The following is a 20574-nucleotide window of genomic DNA, read 5'->3' on the forward strand; positions in this document are numbered from 1 at the left end:
TTTTAAACTCAAAATACAATTGAAATTGGGTGTTTTGCCCTAAAAGTGGGATGCTTTGAATTCAAAATTGGTCAGTTTAAAATGTTTTGCAAAACGTATGTTTATTTCTCTCATTATTAAAGAAATTAGATTGACTACAAAACTAGGGAAAAGGTAAAATCATTGTCATCAAGATTCTTCAGGGCTGGAAAGGTATATAATTTTGTTTTTTAATTTAACAATGAAAAAATTAGAACTGAACTTAGTGAGAGGTCAGTTATCTTTTCTTTCAAGACTAAAATGTTCAGAGTTTACATTTCTGATGAGGGTTTGTTTTTTTTCATTTTACATTCAAGTGAAGATACACAAAGTTGAACTCTGACAAATTATAATAATATTTTCCCCATGTGATTGAACAAAGGAACTAAAATTTTGGAATTTGTAATCATAGAAAAATTTGTGGCACGACAAAACCCCGGTCCACTAAAGCGCGCCCGATTAAAGCGCGTACGTGACGTCATCAGCAGCACGACAAATAAAATTAAAAATAAATTAAATTAAAATTAAAATAAAATTAAAGCAAGCCGATTCACATAAAGGTAAGGGTTAGGTTTAGGGTTAGGTTAAGGGTTAGGGTTAGGTTTAGGGTTACGTTAAGCGTTAGGGTTAGGTTTAGGGTTAGGTTAAGGGTTAGCGTTAGGTTTAGCATTAGGTTAAGGGTTAGGGTTAGGGTTAGGGTTAGGTTTGGGGGGTTAGGTTTAGATTTACGTGTTAATTTTAAGTTTACCGCTCACAGCGTGCTGTTTTCGTCATGCTGTGATGACGTCACGTACGTGCTTTCGTCGAGCGCGCTTTAGTCTACCACGGTTTTGTGGTGGAACCGAAAAATTACTCTTAAATAGTCATAGGATTTATAATCTGAAGTTTAATATAAACTGTTGAGACAATTATGTTTTGAAATTTAAAGCATATGAAGTGTTTTGAGGATACAAAAATAAGAAATCTCCTTCCATGTTCATGTATGAATATATTTACATTCAACTGAAATGTAGCATACATTTCTGTGTCCATCAATCTTCCCTAACCTAGTAACCTTTAGATGTGTTGCAGACCAAGTTTCAAAATATTTATTTATTTAATGTATTTATTTAAACAATTTATATAGCCACCCATCTCATAAAAGTTACTCTATTTTAGGCACTACATAAAAATTAAAAAGAAAGCATTACATAAAATATGCCCAGGTTTAAAATATTTAATTTTCAATCCACACAGACAAAAACAAATTAACCCATCAAATAGAGATCATATAGTTCAGAATTTTTAGCTTCAATATATTTAGAAGTGACAGGTTGTATAAAATAGTTCTAGACAAAATAGAGGTGTGCATTTAAATAAATGCTGGAGAAAAAGAAAATTCTAACAGTGGCCAAATAAAATAGAGCATGTAAACAAAGCAAGTTTAGCAGCATTTCTAAAAATGCCTGTAATACATCACTGACATTAGGCTACATTGGTACAATATATATTTCCTATCCTATTTAAATATTGTAATGTAATAGATTTTTAGGATTAGAATTTCTTTCTAATTTTTATTACAAGAATAATTCATTTAAATTTTATTTATTCTTTTTAGTACAAAAAATCTATTTAAATCTAATCAAAACAGTATCAATACCTACAGTCCATAGTTTTGAGGAGCACTGAGGCTCACAAGCTTGGAGTACTGGGCTGCCAATCGGCAGGCTTACATTCAAGACTCATCACTGCCATGGGGTAGGGTGAGGTGGGATGAGCTCCCATCACATATTCCAGCTCTTGCTGACCAGCCATTTGAAAGTAGGCTATCACAAGTAGATTAATGGGTACCACTTTAGTGGCAACATCATGGGGACATGAAAGGAGCCCCCAATTGGGCATCTCACGGGATACAGTGATATCACTGGAAAATCCTTTTGCCATGGAAGTGCTTCAGTTGAAAGCACTTCAGTGCTTCCAACACAAAAAACTCATAGTTTTAATAAGGTGAACCAGATGAATTTAAGAAAAATCTTCATCACACTTTTTTTCTAGTTGCACATTTTGTGTAAGAACAGTTAGGTGAAATTGAGTACAGCCAACTCCTGGCAATTGTATTGACAAATGATTGACTGATTGATAATTGATAATATACAAAGTATAGAAACAAGAACGTTTAAAAAGATACCAAAGCAATTTAAGAAAAAAGAAGATATCTCATAAGAAATTTCATAATATACTCAAATTTAATCTAATATAGTCTTTATCACCAAAGTCCACTACAAATAAATTTCTGCTATGTACCCACTTAAAATCAATCCAGAATTTATTAAAATTTATTAAAATTTTATTTATTAAAACAGACTACAGTGTTGTAGTACAATACAGCACATGATACGGATTCCCTTCTATAAAGACAAAACACTACATACCAACATACCATGCCATTCAAAACATTCTTCACCCCTTAAAAAGATTCAAATATCCACCACGCATAGTCCTCATTTAACTACCACAATAGGGACCAGCAACTCAGTCAGTTAGCAAAGTGGTCACTAAGTAAAACCACAACTGTGTTCATGATCTTACTTCAACTTTTTTTTTGCTTTACAGACTTGAGAAGGTGGAAATGTAAGGACTAGTCATAAAGTTACTTTTTCATCAATTTTATAATTGATGGTCACTGAATGGTCACTAAACAAGGCAGATGCTAAATACTACCTGTATAGAGTTCAGTATAAACACTATTGCCATTATACCCCAGACTGTGCTGCTAAAGACTGTTGTTCTATAACTATACAGATTTTTTTGTTTACAGTCATGGTGATTGTCCTTTTCTTAACAAGAGAATTCTAAAAATTGAAAACGCACCTTCAGCTTGCTACAAGTTTGGGAGATGGCTAAAACATCACTGCATAAAGTTCAACAAAAATGACAATGGGAAGGTGGGACTTCGATTTGTATCAGGAAAACAGTTCAGTAATGAAAGAAGACACCTAGCAACCCTGGATTTTTTTTTGTTCCTTTGTGATATTTAAGAAATGGGTGAACTGTCTTTTGAAAATGATCCAAGCATAATTTAAAATATCCTTTTATCAACAATAATGCAATCTGAAAAGTTATGCCTTGCTAGAGTTCTTAAATAATAACATTAGTTCATGCAAAGTAGTCTAAAGTAAATGAGGAGTCCTTTCACACACACACACACACACAAACACATACACTCCCTTATCCTGCATTCTTCTTACAGCTTCTATTTTCATTCTTTATTTTCCACAATTTCCACAGCCAATTGCAGGTATGCAATTCAGAGAATTCTTACAGCAGATGCAAGTGAAAGCAGCATGAGTTTCCCAGGAGTATTTTCCATTTCTATGAGCAATGCCCTCCTTGGAAACATGCTGTCAGTTCATAATTTACATCCAAATCATATATATTGGGTGTTAGCTAAAAGAAAGCTGAATCCCTCCCCTCACATTAATTAAGCTTTGAATGGGAAAGTTACCTTACATTTGTCGAATGGGAACCCATATTAACCAAAATGAGAGGAGTAACAGGATGTGGAAGCATTAAGCTGCAACATAAACAAGTGACCGTAATGGAGGCAGGAGAATGGGAGAAATCACCACCATTGCTTTTGCCCATTGACAGCAAGCATTGTAGAATAATATGTAGAATCAGTGGAGAGCATCTTTTATACATAGGGTCTACTGTATATATTCTTCTGGAGTCCTCCATTTAGTGAAGCAAAAACAAAAGCAGCTGTTTCTTTTCCTCTAAATTTAACTGCAACAACTCACACTCTACACTAGAGACAAGCAGGGAGTGTTCAATGTTCTCTCCTCCTCCTCCTCTCTTGAATGGGAATATTGTAAGATTTCATGATTTGACAAGAATGGGAAACCTAAGCTTCTTGCTTATTTATTTAAGAGATTTATTTAAGATCACTTCTCATCTGATGAGCCACAACTCTCACAGCCACAGCAATTAAGAATATTAGAAAACAATAAAAACAACACATACACACCCAAAAACCCAGAGTCCCAAACCAACTATGCCCTGTATATTTTTTTAAAAAAACCAAAGTCGTAGGTTAAGCTTCACCTCATCATAATGCTGGGGGTGGGTTGGGGCAGCCAGTGTTATCTCAATAAAGCAATTACAATCTCTGGGTTGGAAAGTGTAATTGAGGCTGTCCCAATTTCCATCAGAGCACATTAAGTGAAGAGGAGGGAACTACATCTCCAAATCATTTATTCTACTATGAAATGGCTCTTATTATTAGAAAACAAAACACTTCCTAACTTTCAGTATAACCTCAATCTATTATTCCATGTCCTTTCTAGAATAAGAGCAGGCCTCTTCTATGAGTTGTACTTTCACATGTTGGAAGTGTGCTATTCTACTGCTAAACCTTTTGGAAGACATTTCTATTCTTCTGGCTGACAAATATAACAGTTACTTTAGTTCAAATCCAGGGGGAAAGAGAGTGCAGAGTTTGGAAAAAATGCAAAAGAACACTGCAAGATTGAACAAAAGAGCAAAATTTAGGGGCTCAAATCCTTCATTATGCTCCAGAATAAGAGACCACACCATTAAATTCAGTGTAACTTATTTTAGAATAAGCATTCAAAGCTTTATACTTGCTGAGCCCAATACATTAACCTTTTGAACTTTCCAAAGTTTCTTTTTCCATCCTTCTTTTCTCCATCCTACTTCTGTTACATTTTATCCCCTTTCTGTACTTTTCCCCTTTTTTCTTTTTCCAGCATTGCTTCCATTTACCTCATTTCCATTCTCTTTTCTTTCTCCCTTTTTTCCTGTTTCTGCTGGAACACGTTTGAATGATACGTACATTACTTTTTTAATTATTTCACACTTAATCGCTTTTAATTAGCAAGGATACCTTCAATTAACTTTAATTTTTAGAACTCCTTTTGGAATGTAAGGTCTGATCAATGAACATATACACATGAATGTGCACACAAACAAGTGTGTCACATGTACATATTTGATGGGGTGGGAAAAAAATTTCCAGGATTAGTCTCAACAAAAGTTATCAAAGTGATAGGTGATTAGGTATGGAAGCTAGACATTTGGGGAGCTCTTATAATATTGTTATGTTTAATGTTTCTTTGAGATTGAACTTAGTCTATTTTTTTTTAGTTTTATCTTAAAGTCAAGGTCCATTTGGAGATGTATGGTAACTCTCATAGAGTTTTTTCCATATTTTTCCAGAAGCTCACATAGATAGCATACCTAAGTTTTGATGCTCTGCATTAAGGATATGTATCCTATTCCATTAAGCCCTTAGCTATCAATTATAATCATTTAAAATATATATGTCACTTATAAGGAAAGAGTAAGAAATCTCCAAATAAGTAAGACCTAGTTACCAACTCAAGAGCATGGACTAAGGACATGGCAGCAAACTGGAATTAAGGAGAAACTTCTTAACAGTGAAGCTTGCCTTCAGAAGTTGTGGGTGCTTCATCATTGTGAGGTTTTAAGAAAGACCAGACATAGTCTGAAATAGTACAGGGTCTCCTGCTTGAGCAGGGGGCTGGACTAGAAAACTCCAAGCTTTATTCTGATGGATGGGTTGATTGATTGATTGACCTGCAATAAAATGAGCCACTGTATCCACTTGATCGTCATCATAGCAAACAAAAGCAATTGAGTAAACTATTCAAATCTTTTTCATCTTCTCCAGATGTGATGGATGCTAGTGGAAATGATGCTGTCTGCCACAAACATAAGTTGTCTGGTAGAATGCTAAATAAAGCTACCAGTTGGATGTTGAAATATAATAAAGACTGAGATCTGTATATAAAATCTATAGTATGAAAAAGGGTCCAGTTATGTAACATGAAAATATTAGATAAATTAGCATTTGTGATTTTTAATTTGATATGCTCCTCTGGTTCAGTGAGATATGTCAAAAAAGGAAATATACTTTTCTTATTTTATTTAATAAGTCAAATAAGAAAAGATATGGAATTCCTGTTTCAATAAACTTACTAATTTATCTTCTGAACTACCCAAAGAACCTTTTCCCAATATTTTAGGTGAATATTGGAGATTAATCTTTTATTATCCAGGGAAATAGCTCATTGTAAAGCTTAAAAAGTAATGCTATGGAATCTGTTATTTTAAGATATGAAAGAATAAACCATAACAAGCTGATTAGTTGATCGCTGTTGTTGAGCAGAAAAAGGTTCACTATTTGCATTGTAAGTCTGCACCATATCGTAATGGTCATACTTTATTATTACACTAAACGACATATTCTGGCTTTGAGTCTATGGCGCATTGTAATCTTAGCTATTAGAAACTACACAGCTAGAAAAAATACTATTTTTCCTAAGTTTATAAATTACAAATATTAGTTTAAAGTAAGACAACAGGTGGATGCATTCAACAAAAGGAAGCAGAAATTTGCCACTACTGTAATAAGAATATAAATAGAAGCAACAATTAATTTGTACTTTGTATATAAAATAATTTGCAATGTACATATTAATACGTAATGAAATAATAATCTATCCATTTCTGTTTTTACAGTAGTTTTCAGAATGTTATAATATACCTTTCATATATGTGTGTTTGTGTATAAATGCACATAGGTACATATATACACCATAATAAGTTCATGAACTAAAATGACACAATACATGTCTTATTCAGAAAACAGCCCAAAATCTTAATAATCCTCTAACCTGCTTTGCAACTGACAGTCTAAGAAATAATATATCCTGATAGACTCTTCAGGGGTTGCTTTAGCAAATAAATCAATATATTTTTGTTGGCATTGTTACAAGTAACGTTCTATTCAATACAGATTTCACAACTATGAAAAAAATACAGTTAAAGCAGGCTCTTTTATAAGTAGTAGTCAAATTAATAGAACGTAATTAGAAAATATAGAATCTCTTCCAAATCACAATAATTTAAAAAAGTGAGCTGCAAGACATTTTAGTTGCATTCTAAATAAAATATGAACTCCGATGACCAGCATTAGTAATTGAGAAATGTTTCAATACCATGTTAAAAAAACTGGAGCAGAGGGGGTCAGGTGCAAAGTAACTGAATGTCAACAGCTTGTCCCACTGAGGTGTATAAGAAATATTACCTTTTGTCCAGGAAGAGCAAACAATTACCATATGCTCCTGGTAAAAACCTACAAGTCATAATTAGCAACTACAGTGATGATTAAGCATTCACATATTCCAATTCACAAGATTTGTAATTCTTTATGATCGACTTAATTTCCATTTCAGCATTTAAGAAAAATAAAGACACAAGAGTAATTAATATATGTAAAAGCTACTATAATTAAGAAGGTATCTGGATAAATATTTCCTACCACTTTCTTGTATCTTTTCATTTCATATACAAAACATCCTAAATAAATATAATTTTCAGACAAGAAAGATTACTTCCAGCTTTTACCCCAAGCTTAATCCAAGAAGAATCATAACAAATTGAAATTATACACATGCATTAAATTTGAATTAAATCACACCTCATGAATTTCTCAAATATTTCTCTTACATCTTCCAAATCAACACTGTGTGGTATTGCAGTGTTTAATGAACAAGAGAAAGATCTGCATCACAAAGATAATTGCCTATGAACGATCAAGCTAATGTCAATATGTAGGAAACAACCTGCTCATAATAAAGTACTGGAAGGTTAAAAAGCAAGTATGGTGAGGATGATCAGAAGCAAAAAAGAAGAAGAAAAGTTCACAAGCACGGTAAGTCTATCCAATCCCCAGTTGGGAGTCCAAGGCCCACACACAAGTTACAAACCCCTAAATTTTATATATCAAAATCCCAATTCCAAGTTAAAGCATGGGACTACCCAGAGCATGGACAGCCACTTTATTTCCCCTTCGTCCATTAACTCCCTAAAAATAAGAATATGAGGCACATTAAAACGAACAAAAAAATCCCCCACTCCTCTCCAAGCACCTTATGGGGATCATTAGGGAGCTCTCCCCCCACTTCACATCCAATTTCCTTTCCATTCTTAACCCCCCTCCCAGTGCAAATCAGACCCACTTTTCCATTTCAACTCCACCAATTCACTACAGCCACTATCAGAGAAGAAAGGAGGGGGATGAGAGGGGATATATAAAGAAAGCACAAAACAGGCCGGGGGAGGAATCACACACACATACAGTCTCACACATAAGACATATTACAGTTTTCCCCGCTTTGCACACATTCAGTGATTCAGCTCAATGGAGCAACTCCAGGCCGGTTTCTCGATGGGAAAAAAAGGGGGGAAGGGGGGGTGTTGCACATTACAATCATATTCACCTGGGCTGTGGAGGGCTGTGGTAGTGGTGATGGTGTTGCTCTTGCTGCTGGAGGTTGTTGTTGTGGGTGATGATGAGGATGGGGGTGAGGCTGGGGGTGAGGAGGAGCAGCAGCAGCAGGAGGAGGTGGTGATGGTGGTGAAGGAGGAAAGGAGCCGTTGTTGTTGATGGGTAACAGTCGCCAGGACTACGGTGACTATGGCGCTTGATTCACAAGGCAACGGTTGCTATAACTCACAAAAGGGAGAGAGCGAACGAGAGAGCGAGAGGAGGAGAGGAGGCGGTGGCCCAGCCTCACAGGCCCGGAAGAGGCGGGGCTTTCAGTATGAATGATAAGTCCTCTTCCCCCCTCCCTCCCGTCGGGCTGAAGAAGGGAATGGGGGGGGGATCTTACACGGCGGAGGGGGGGCGAGAAAGAGAGGGGGGAATTAATGTGGGTTTTCTTCAGTACATCTGCGTGTGGAGGAGGAGGAGGAGGAAGAGCGCGTGTGTTCCCGAGGAACAGTTGGACTGCACGCGGCTTCCAGAGCAACACGCTCGCTCGGCACAGCCGCTTCAGCGCGCGCTGCAATCAACTCCCTTTCAACGGGAGGACATCCAAGGGGCGGGGACTACGATTCCCGGCTCCGGCGTGCTGGTGGTGTTGCGGGGGGAGGGAAGCCTGGCAAGGATCCTTTTATTATTGCGGGAAGGCGGGGGGGGGGGAGAGAACTGTAGCCGCGCTGATTATCGAATATCCCGCCCGCGGAGAGCGGCTGAGCTGAAAGGTGTAGCTTTGCGGTTAATTTTAGGAGAAGGTCTTTTCTTTGCCCGCTTTGGCACTTCGGAGCCGCCCGGAAGAAGGCGCGTGAGGAGACCGTTCTCGCCTCGGGGCCTGGTTTCTCCCTGTTCTCTCTCTTTCTCTCCCCCCTTCCTGCTCCCCGCCCTTTTAGGGGCGTTAAAATGGCTCGGGTTGACTAGTGTCGCCGCCGCCGCCGCCGCCATCTTACGCGGGGAAAGTGCGGCAACCAGGAGGCTGGAGGTCTCCTGTGTGGTTCTCAAATGCGGGGGATGGGCAGAAGCCAAACCGCCCTTTTCCTGGCTGGGGAGGGTGGGGGCTTGAGGGAAGAGGCGGGGCCTCCGCGCTCGCGGCGGGGAGGAGGGGTTACCACTCGGCCCGCCCCTCCCTCTCCTCAGGGTGGCTGCAGGGCAAAGATGCCCTCGTGAGATGCGAGGCGACAAGGTCGCCCGAGCTACAGCCGGTGCTAACGAGGCAAAAGCACCAAGATAAGGCGGGGGATCCCTATTTCTCGGCCAGCTTTATTTTACTAGGCCCCCACGATGGGAGGCAGGAGCTCTTTTTGCTGTCTTTTTTTTTCTTGATACTTTTTTGTGCTGCTTTCTCCAGGGAAAGCAGCCCAGAAAAGAGAGCAATGCAGGTAGACCTTGACTTACGACCACAATTAAGCCCAAATTTTCTGTTGAGACATTTGTTAAGTGAGTTTTGCCCCATTTTACGACTTTCCTAGCCACAGTTGATAAGTTAGTAACTCAGTTGTTAAGTGAATCTGGCTTCCCCTCCAATTGACTTTGCTTGTCAAAAGGTTGCACATGACCTTAGAACACAACAACGGTCATAAGTATGAACCAACTGCCAAGTATCTGAATTTTGATCACATGATCATGGGGAATGCTACAATGGTGGTGACTGAAAAATGGATCATGTCACTTTTTCAGTGTTGTAACTTCAAACGGTCACTAAATGAACTGTTAAGTTGACTACTTTTAGTTTCTGGCATTTGGCATTCATCTGCCATCTCGGCAGTTTCCATCTCTGCCCATGTTCCAAAGAGAAGGCCAAAAAAAAGTGATCCAGGCAATATAAAAACTTGAAGAAAGGATCACTTTTTAGCTTCCCCTGAAATCACAATTTTGACATCTGCTCATTAATGTGAAATAAAAAAAGTATTACCTCCTATAGCTCAACTTGAATCACAAATACAAATGACCCTATTTTATCCATATTTCTGGATTTGGAGACTGGAATGCTGTGAAAGGCAAGATGTAGATCGGATGAGAATAAATAAAATAATACAACCAATATAGTATTGACTCTGTTTTTGTTTTTCCAGGAATGTTTACAGTAGTGTGAGCTGTGTATGTATGCATAACAATAAGTTAGGGTTGAGCATAAACGGTGGTATAAATAGGAGATATTCAAAAAATGAAGTGCATTTTTGCATAGCTGTAGGAGGATCTTCTCTCTTTTTCCTGGCTTGAGGCTGTTATTTGGACTGGATTTGGCTCTTGTTATCTGACTTCAGAAGGCATTAAAAAGAATCCAACGAAGAACAACTCTGCATGTTGTCACACTGGTGGTGAAATGTTAGGAAGAATTGGTTTTGTATTATTTTGTAAAGAAAGGAAGGGAACTTACTAAGTGTTCAAAGACCTGTGGTGTTGCGTTAAGGATGGGAACAAGCTGTTCTTTCTAGGGCATAAGAGGTTTTCAGATCAGACAAATAAAAATTCAGTAGAACAGTGTTGCTTTTTTGTTGAGAATAGTGAGCTTTGGATGCAAACTGGATCATTTGCTGCATTAATACCACTTTTAAAGAGCAGATTTTAGAAGTAGCTGATTTCTGATGGCACAGTTAGTCCTCAGGACAGAAGAGCTGTCTATGTTTTACATTTACTTCCAGCATGGTCTTCTTTAGCTTGATATTTGTTTATTTATTTTGTGACTATCATGAGTTTGACTAGATGTAAGTACATCTATTCCATGTAAAATTAATCTCATTCATAACATAGGGTCTGGTCCAAGCCTACAATACTCTGAAATATTCTGTGTCCTAAAAATCAGGATGACTTCCTCCCTGTTCATATTTTGGAGGGAATCAATACCACAGATTCTTCAGAGAATGAGTGTTTTAAGTGTACTTCTTTGCCAATTTTACCAAACCTAACCTTACAAAACCCTGGTAGAGCATTTTTCATAATCAGCTTCTCCTTAGTACCCACTACTAAAAACTGCAAAGAAAAGAAAAAGGGTCTTAAATTAGTTCCTACCTTTGCTGTAATGTCACCAACTTTCTGATGCCATCATGTGCTGCCTTTGAAATAGCCAGGGGAATGAATGTAGTTCCAATCTTTGGGAAGTTGATTACTGCTACCCTATCAGCACAAGCTTATAGAATATTTTATGCCTTTCACTGGGAAAACTAGTAGTACAATGCTCCACAAGGTTGGCAATGTAAGTTGGGGAACAGGTGTATCAATGTTTGTAGGAGTATGAAGCAAAAATCAAAATAATCTCCTGAGAGCCTCAATTTAGGTAAGTGGAGGGATATAAATATAGTAGTAGCTTTTAGTTTTGTTGTTTTCCATTCTAGAATAAAATCCAGCATTGTTCACAATACTATGCTGGGGCTTAGCAGTTACAAACGCTGAGCTTGTCAAGACTCGAGTGCCTCATGACAGGGTGAGCTCCCGTTACTTGCCCCAACCCCTGTCCACCTAGCAATTTAAAAGCATGCAAAAGCAAGTAGATAAATAGGTACCACTTCAGTGGGAAAATAACAGCATTCTATGCACCTCGGTGTATAGTTATTCTGGCCACATGACCACGGAAGTATCCTCATATAACGCTGCCTCCCTCAGCTAAGAAATGGAGATGAGCACCACCCCCTAGAGATGGACATGACTGGACCGGGGTCATTTTTACCTTTACCTTTTTATTGTTCATATGGAAGAGATAAGACCACTAGAGCACACAGAACCACTTTTATTGAAAAGATGCAGTCTTGGATTTAGTAGGAACAATCTCAATATTACATTATGCAGCATTTCTCATCATAATTAGATATCAAACCAATGTAGTGATTGGAAATTAGAGGAGAGCTATGGGGTTTTTTTCCATCTGAAAACCTTTCACTAACAATATATTGCATACATAGGTTATGCTATAACACAGTCAGATGGCAACAGTGAGATTCTTTAGTTATAACAGGCAGAATCCTACAGCAGGAAATAAAAAATGGCCTTTTTTCCCCTGCCAAAACTGCATTAATATCAGTCAACCCGTATTGCATGAAGCTACATATGCAGAAGTAGAGCTTAAATGGAACTAATCTGAACTTCTGCCTGGGAAGATCAGCACCAGCTGCATAGGGACAGCACTCTACATGGCTCACAGATGTTCCCTTCAGGAAACTGTAATCACTTTTGCCAATATTTTATCTCGTATTAGGATCTATAGACTTTAAAACATTCTGAAACTCTTATCATTAATTTATCTGCTCCTTTCCAACTGAATTACCATTGTCTTCATTGTATATTCTATTGTATTGTTGAAGCATAAAACCTCTCTTTGATTTATCAGATCCAGAATTCATCTTGACTATGACCTTGAGCTGCCAGAATTGAATTGTATAAAATTAAATGCATGCCCTATTTTTGTTGAAACAGTCATTTCATGTTTGAATAATGCCTATGTATAAAACCAATAACTTATGTTTCACAATGCCAAAAAACTGTCTTATGACATCAGCTCATTTATTCATCTGTCTCAGAATATCTACCTTAATTATTGTGTTTTTGCAATTTTAGATGGGAACCTGTACCAATATTACTTGTAGATACTAGGGATTGAACCTTTTATTCACATATGTCAACCACAGCCCTTCCTTCACCACTTATTTAATATGGAAATAATATCTAAATTCCTAATAATGTCCACCAGCCCAAAGCCCTCCCTCTAAAATATGTGCAGACTTTTAACATGACTTTTTTTCTTGATGTTTACTATGCATTCAATCAAATGGCATGGTTTGTCATAGCAAAAACACAACTGCAAATTTTTGTGATTTCCTTGGATTAAAAATAATAATTTTAGAGAACTTTTAATAATAGAGAACTTTTTGGTTTGAATAGAGCATACAAAAATAAAACAAGGTTCTAAATTTAAATGTGAAATCAGTAATGAATACTTAACGGAGTTTCAATTAACATGAAATAAAAGATGTGGTTAATGATTTTATAATTACTTACTAGCTATAGTTAAAATCCAAACATTTCCTTAGATAAAACAAACTTAAATTTACATTTTGTCAAATAAAAGCTACTTAATTTGGAGGAAATTGCATAATCTGATTAACATTCAGATGTCACAAGCACAGATTTTTTTCTGTCTTGCATACAAATAATGTAGTCTGCCTAAATCCAAGTTTAACACTTATATTCCCTGAACTATTTAGTTGTGAATTATCAATATTTTCATTCTTTGGAATAGTAAAGCATAGATAGAAAACCTCCAAATGCTAATAAATGTTATTTTAAGTATGTATGTATGTATGTATGTATGTATGTATGTATGTATGTATGTATGTTTAACTTACAGTATATAAACATACAAGATGTGCATACAAGTTGACTATAATTTTGATCAAACATAGCAAGATCCATGAAAGGAGGATTTGCAACCTGTGCGGCCCCCAGTGTTTCCACTATAAGACCACAATTGCCACCTTGTCATTGATGATGCTTCAGGTGGCTGCAAGTTTGCCATATATTGTTTTCTATAGATGCATTTTCTATCAGTATTATTTTGTATTCTGCTATTATTGATTAAAATATATTCAATCAAATGTGCTGTTTTACTGAGATTGGAAGTTAAGACCTCAATTTTAACATTTTTTGCTTTTTATAAAGTACCAACTCATTCCTTCCCTTTGTGTCTTATTTCATAAATACACAAATATAATCAAAACTGTAAAATGTACCATTCTGAATGCCACAGAAACTATACTGATAAATATATTTCTTCAAATTAATATCCCATCTAAATATATCATTACCATTACAGATAAGAACATTTATCACTTTTAATTTAAATGTCCCAACTTTTTTAGAATTAATGTGGAATCCTGTAAAGTAGTTGTGCCAACATATCTATATATCAGCCAAGATAGAATATTAAAAATCAGAAATACATCATATCTTAAATTGTAGAACACACACACTCATCACACTAATAACACATTTATTGGCTTAATATTATATTTGAACTTAGCCATTGTGACAATATATGTAAATTCTTGTGAAGGGCCATCAGCTTTAGAAACAAAATATTGGATTTTATAATATCTACATCCAGTCCACCAATTGTACTTTCCTTTATAATTAACTCCAAACTAATGATTTTATCCAATAATATCCCATTTACACTGAAACCTTCCTTTAAAAGCATGAGAGATGGTGTGGAGTAGAGGAGAGCACAGCTTACTAAGAATATGAACTGAATGGCTTCAGAAGGAATAATTTATATGATTTTTGAAATTAGATGTGTCCAACCCGTATGTACACACACATAAATAAATAAGACATATCTGCTTTGCTTATCATAATCCAGTAAAATTGTTGCTCTTTTAAACATAGTATTTCCTATAAATCATCAGAGACTGAAATATCCTGTTTCTAAAAATGCTATACTGAATTTAAGTCCTATTACAGCCTACCATGCATAATACAAATCAGTTTTATGTTGATCATGTATTGCATTTTATCTTTTATAGATATGGCTACATATCAGTGATATATTGCTTCAGCAATATATTTCAGGGGAATACTTTAGAAGAAATAATTTGCAAATTTCTTTGAACAGAATTTATTTCCCATGTAATTTAAACTAACACCTTTGTCACCTTTTAAAAAAATTGTTCTGATGGTCTTTCTTCACACATCTGGCCTTTTTCTCAGGTTGAGATCTAAATTTTCCCTTTGCTTCCAGTAACTTCACTCTAAGAGTTTCAGTTTAATAAAATTTGTATGCCGCCCACTCCCATTGGGACTCTGGGCGGCTCACAAGCAAGATAAAAGCATTTTAAAAATTTAAGAAAAGATACAATTATTAAAATAATACAACATCCATTCAGTCTAAGTGGGGCTGGATATAATCAACAGCCCTAGGCCTGCCGGAACAGCCAGGTCTTGGTCACTTTACAGAAGACCGCGAGAGTGGTAAGGATCTGGATCTCTACAGGTAGATCGTTCCACAGGGCTGGTGCAGCTACAGAGAAGGCCCTCCCTTGGGGGGCCGCCAGCCAGCATTGTCCAGTCGACGGCACCCGGAGGAGGCCCAACCTGTGTGATCTTATTGGTCGTTGGGAGGTGAATGGCAGGAGGCGGTCTCTCAGGTAGCCAGGTCCTATACCATGTAGGGCTTTAAAAGTAACAACTAGCACCTTGAAGCGCGTCCGGAGACCAATGGGGAGCCAGTGCAGCTCACGGAGGATAGGTGTAACATGGGTGTATCTAGGTACACCCATTATCGCTCGCGTCTTCGAACACTCTTCAGGGACAGCCCCATGTAGAGCGTGTTACAGTAATCCAGTCTTGAGGTGACGAGGGCATGAGTGACCAAATAAGCCGAACCATGAAGTAGGACAAAATGCAAAACTCTGTATTTTAAACAAATTTTACTTAATACTGTTAATTCTCCATATAATATAACTTTTTTCATATATTTGTCATATTTACAACAGTGGCAAGTCTCTAGGAACTACAACTAAATATGTGGGGGCTTTAAATTGTGTCTCGTTTTGATACAAGTATGTCCCATAGTCAAAATTATTAGGCTAATGCATATGAAAGCTAAGGACCTTTCTGCTATCATATCGCTATTTTTGTTCTATTGAGTCTTTAGAGACAGTTAAAGACTTTGTAATTCCAATCACATTTTGGAAGATTTTAAGGTTATTATTATGTAATGATCTAATTTTACTGTATATTTAATCTGAAGATGATTGTGTATTTCTAGTATTTAAGCTGCTCTGGTAACATTAACACACAAAAGGGAGATGTCTATAATCTATTCATTAAATAAAAACAAACAAATGTAAAAGTGTATAATCTGTTCAATAAATAAATCAAATTCATGGGCCAGTGGGATCCAGACAATCTTCACTAATTTTGCTTTGGTAAGAATTGCAAGTAACATTGTATTTTGCACTTGACGTGAAATGTTATTTGCAATTCTTAAAGCAAAATCAGTGCAGTGACTTATGATGAATTAATACTGTGATAGAAGATATACAAAATATGTGAAGAAAATGTTTTCTGTTCATTAAGAATTTGATGTATTCATAATTTGAGGTTGACATTATCCTCTCTCAAACCTTCTCTTTCTAGGATTGTTGATAGTGAGAGGTCACTCCCTAGGCCTCTCCTTTGTAGATTGCCAAAGTGCTCTTGTATTGAATGCGTACATGAAAACCCTGGATGAGAGGGCTTTGGTTTCATCAGAAGACCAAGAGAAAGATAAAAAGTGAAAGATCAGAGGAGCTAGCGCAAACCTTTCTGCTTGTTTGAAAAATTCAGAAAATTTGTAATGACTTTGCTGGCATATCATATCACAGACTCCTTGGATAAAAGAGAAACAATTCTCTATCTCTCCCTCCCCCCCCCCACACACACATCTAGCTACCCTGAATAACAGCACTTGGCAGCAGTGCCAAGGTGGGCCTGAAATAGAGGTCCAGATCTTGGGCAATGGGCTGACAGCTCTCCACTGCTCAGCATTCCCTAGAATCTTACATGTGCCATTTGTCTTCAGGCTGTGTTCGCTTTCTGTAGACAGATTCTTCAGACCACCTGAGGCTGCTTCTGGTCACCCAAGGCCTCCATGGTTGAAGCAGCTTTGCAGAATGCTCTTCTGTGGCTTTGGCAGCCTTTGAAAACAGTATGTCCTGTTTTCACACAATTTTTGGAGGCCTTGTGAGAGCACGCCCCATTCTAACGCAGCCTTAGCGATTCATGGGAGAACAGGGCATGCTTTCAGCAATAGTTCTTGGGTGTTGATGAATGCTGGCATGTCACTCAAAATGTCATGGCATGTCACCTTTGACATGCATGTCATAAGTTTGCTATCACAGAGCTAGGGTGTGGCTGCACAGAGGAAGAGACAGCACAAAATCAACAAAAATTGAAAACATCTGCAAACATTATAGAATTAAAAATCACATGCATTATTTAGGAAAAAAATGCACAAAGGAACCATTGTGCCTTCAGAGATCCACAACAGATAAATTTGTTCCATGCTATTTACTATATATACTAATGTTGATTTCAGGCTTGACTCGCCTATAAGAATTAGTTTATATAAAGGTAAATCAGCTAAAATCTGTCACTGATGCAAGTGACAGCTTTTTTTAGGCTATGATAACATTTTTAAGAATAGAGTCATGTGAGTATTGGAATGCTTTTAAAAATCTCATCCTATGTTGTGAAAAAGATTAAATATGTTTGGTTCATTCTTATATAAAACATCAGTTCCAGACCACCACAGGTTTGAATTATTCAAATATGTTTGGCTGCATAAGAATTAAGTAACCAGATCAGAGTCGCATAATGGTAAATTACATTAAAGGGGAAATCTTCCCATGGGATTGGTGAGAATATACTCTATGAGTAAAAAGAAATAGTATTTAGTATTGAGATTAGACTGAGATTAGTAACCTAACATTCACAGTTCCGTTAATTGACAATGAAAAGTTGTAATTGAACAGGCTGCTGATATAATCAGATTTTGGGATCTCATGCTGGAAACACTTTTGGAATACATTATGCCATGGCAGATATTTAGGTCTGATGCATGAATCAAATTAAATTTGCGCATTCCATTTTTAGCAGTATCAAAAGAATTCTGCCATTTGATTTGATAATTGCAATATGTGTTATTTTTGCAGAATAGGTCACAATTTGAAATGTAATTTTTCTAACCAAAGGACTTTGGTCTAAATAGCAACAACCATAACAATAACAATAATATCAGAAATATATGTTATGCAAAAGTATTAATATTAAACACACTAGCTATTGAAACTGTGAGATAACACGTTTCCACTCAAGATAATTGATTTGCAATGCTGGAATGCCTACAGTATTTGTAGGTATATTATATGATACCACAATTATAGACTATACAGAACATTAAAACATGATATCATCCTTCACCCATAAGAAATAACACTTTAAAAGATTATCAATTTGAAGACAAGTAGAATTAAGTGAGAGAAAAAGATTATATATAAAATAGTCATTCCTGACAAAAGATTTAACTGAGGTTAATTATTAAACATGTCTGTCATAGCCGGGGGGGGGGAAATATTCTGCCAGGAATGTGGTGAATCTGCAGCCTAAGATTCAGTCAGAAGATCAAAGCTGAATACAAAAAATGATATCAATAAAGCATTATAATAAAATTGGAACAGGTGAGTTGAAACAACTTTGTCCCACTTGACGAAGTACAATTCCCATCAATCTCAGTGCATCTAGAATAATCATGCACAACATTTGAAGGTGGGGAGATCACCAGACATATATCACACGAATGAGTCTACTACAAAAAATTAATCATAAATACCACTATATTAATTAAATGAAGTGGGGAGTTGAATTAGATCTAAGCCTGCAGCTCCCAATCTTTTGGGCACCAGGGACCGGTTCCATGGAGAGGTTTTTCTGTGGACCAGAGGAGTTATGGTTTCGCATGCTGTCAGCATCCCACAGATGGGGCTTCGCTTGTTTGTGTGGCCCATGCTGCCACCCAGTGCCAGTCCACAGACCAAGGGTTGGAGACTCCCCTGTCTTAAGGAGAAATTCCATTCTTCTCATAGGTGAGGGAAGGTAAAGCCAGAAGGCGTTGTTTTCTTATGGTAGTGCCAGTGGTCTGAAATAATTTCTTAGTGGATATCAAGCAAGCTTTCCTTTACTGGTTTTCAGGAAGATGTTACAAAAGGAACTATTACAGGAAGCAATTGAACTGAGGTCAAGTACAGCAGTGGTGGGTTTCAATTTATTTTACTACTTGTGCACACGCTCACATGCTTGTGTGATGCTTCTGTGCATGCGCAGAAATATCCAGGTAGGTGGGGGGATCCTCCTGTTACCACCACCATCAGTTCACGCAATCCGGGGCGAATCATTAGAAACCCACCTCTGATGCAATGTATCATCTTTTCATTCCTTTCTATTACGTTTTTTTCATATTTTTGTTTTTATTTTATTGGGTCTGTTGGTTTGGGATTTTAATTATTGTTATTGTATGGTATTTTTTCAATCATACGGTAAATATTTTACTTTTTTACTGTACGGTATTTTATATCATGTAAACAGCTATTGGATTGTAGTAGGATATTACATGCAATTAATAACTGTAATAAATCAGTTACCTCTGAGATCATTTCCAGGTTTGTGACTCCATGGCATGCATGAGAGCCAATCCAGTTAGAAGATAAAGGTGCTGGCCTAGAAACCACGAGACTGTGAGTTCTACTCCTGGCTTAAGTATGAAAATAAGCTTTCGGCCAGTCACTCACTCTCAATCCAACTCACCTTACAAGGTTACTGTTGAGGGAAAAATAGGAGAAGGAAAGAGTAGTATATATGTGTGCCACCTTGATTTACTAACAAAGCCAAAATAAAAATTAAATAAATAAATACATTTCCCATATTGACAATTTAGAGTAAAAACCTGAACCAAAAGTGAGCCTTGGGCCTTTAGGAAGGTTTTGTATACAGATAAATGTTTGTACAATGATTTTAAGTTTTTACAACCCTTCTCTTTAGCACTTTGGCTTTGGGTCTTCTACAAATCATTTTTTATTTGCAACTAATGTAAGACCATATGTCTTACTGTCTGTATTTTATCACTGATGCTGGTTGATCAGTTCCTGCTGCATAGAGTTGCAGAATCTGCCGAGGCACTGTTAGGAAACAAAAGGGGGGGTCCATTTTCTGCATTGGAAAAAGTACTTAATGACATGGATGAGTTTCTAGATAAGGGTGGCATTTACATAGAATGTGTAGGCTCATGTGATTAGTCAACTTGCAGAATTCAGAAGAAGGTACTCATCTCCTCAGATGCCTGTTTGAGGCATTCACCAAATGAGATGAAGAACAGAATAATGCTATCCCCTCCTCATCTTTTCTCAATGTTCCAGTTTTTGGCTGAAAAGTCTGGCAGGGAAGCATTCTCACATTTGCTGGAACAAGTGTGCAGCTCTCTGTCCTGGGTTGTTCAAAAAAAGCTACATTCTTTTAAAGAAACCAATAGATCTTCAAGCTGAATAGATAGAATTCAAGGATAACTGGGCAGCAAGACCAAAACAATCTCTCTGCTTTCAGGATAGGCAAGAATTTTCTGCGCTCAATCATAAATAAGTGAAAAAAATGGTTAAAACCTAGAATACTTCCATGATGGAAGAAATCACTGA

The 20574-nt window shown here is 36.9% G+C and overlaps 1 protein-coding gene across 2 annotated transcripts in view; it reads right to left on the bottom strand.

Moving 5' to 3' along the window:
• The window catches only part of RFX3 (regulatory factor X3), a 190296-nt gene extending 181789 nt beyond the window's left edge, over nt 1-8507 (bottom strand). Inside the window, exon 1 of one of the 2 annotated variants that reach the window (XM_014057937.2) lies at nt 8325-8507. The gene's annotated coding sequence lies outside the window, so the exon portion shown is untranslated. The remainder of the gene's footprint in view (nt 1-8324) is intronic. The other variant, XM_087716026.1, reaches the window with a different exon arrangement.
• Nucleotides 8508-20574: the final 12067 nt, after the last annotated feature.

This window comes from Thamnophis sirtalis, unplaced genomic scaffold (assembly GCF_051295495.1).
Source record: "Thamnophis sirtalis isolate CommonGarterSnake01/CBP01778 unplaced genomic scaffold, rThaSir2_p1.2 scaffold_5, whole genome shotgun sequence".
Lineage (NCBI taxonomy): Eukaryota > Metazoa > Chordata > Lepidosauria > Squamata > Natricidae > Thamnophis > Thamnophis sirtalis.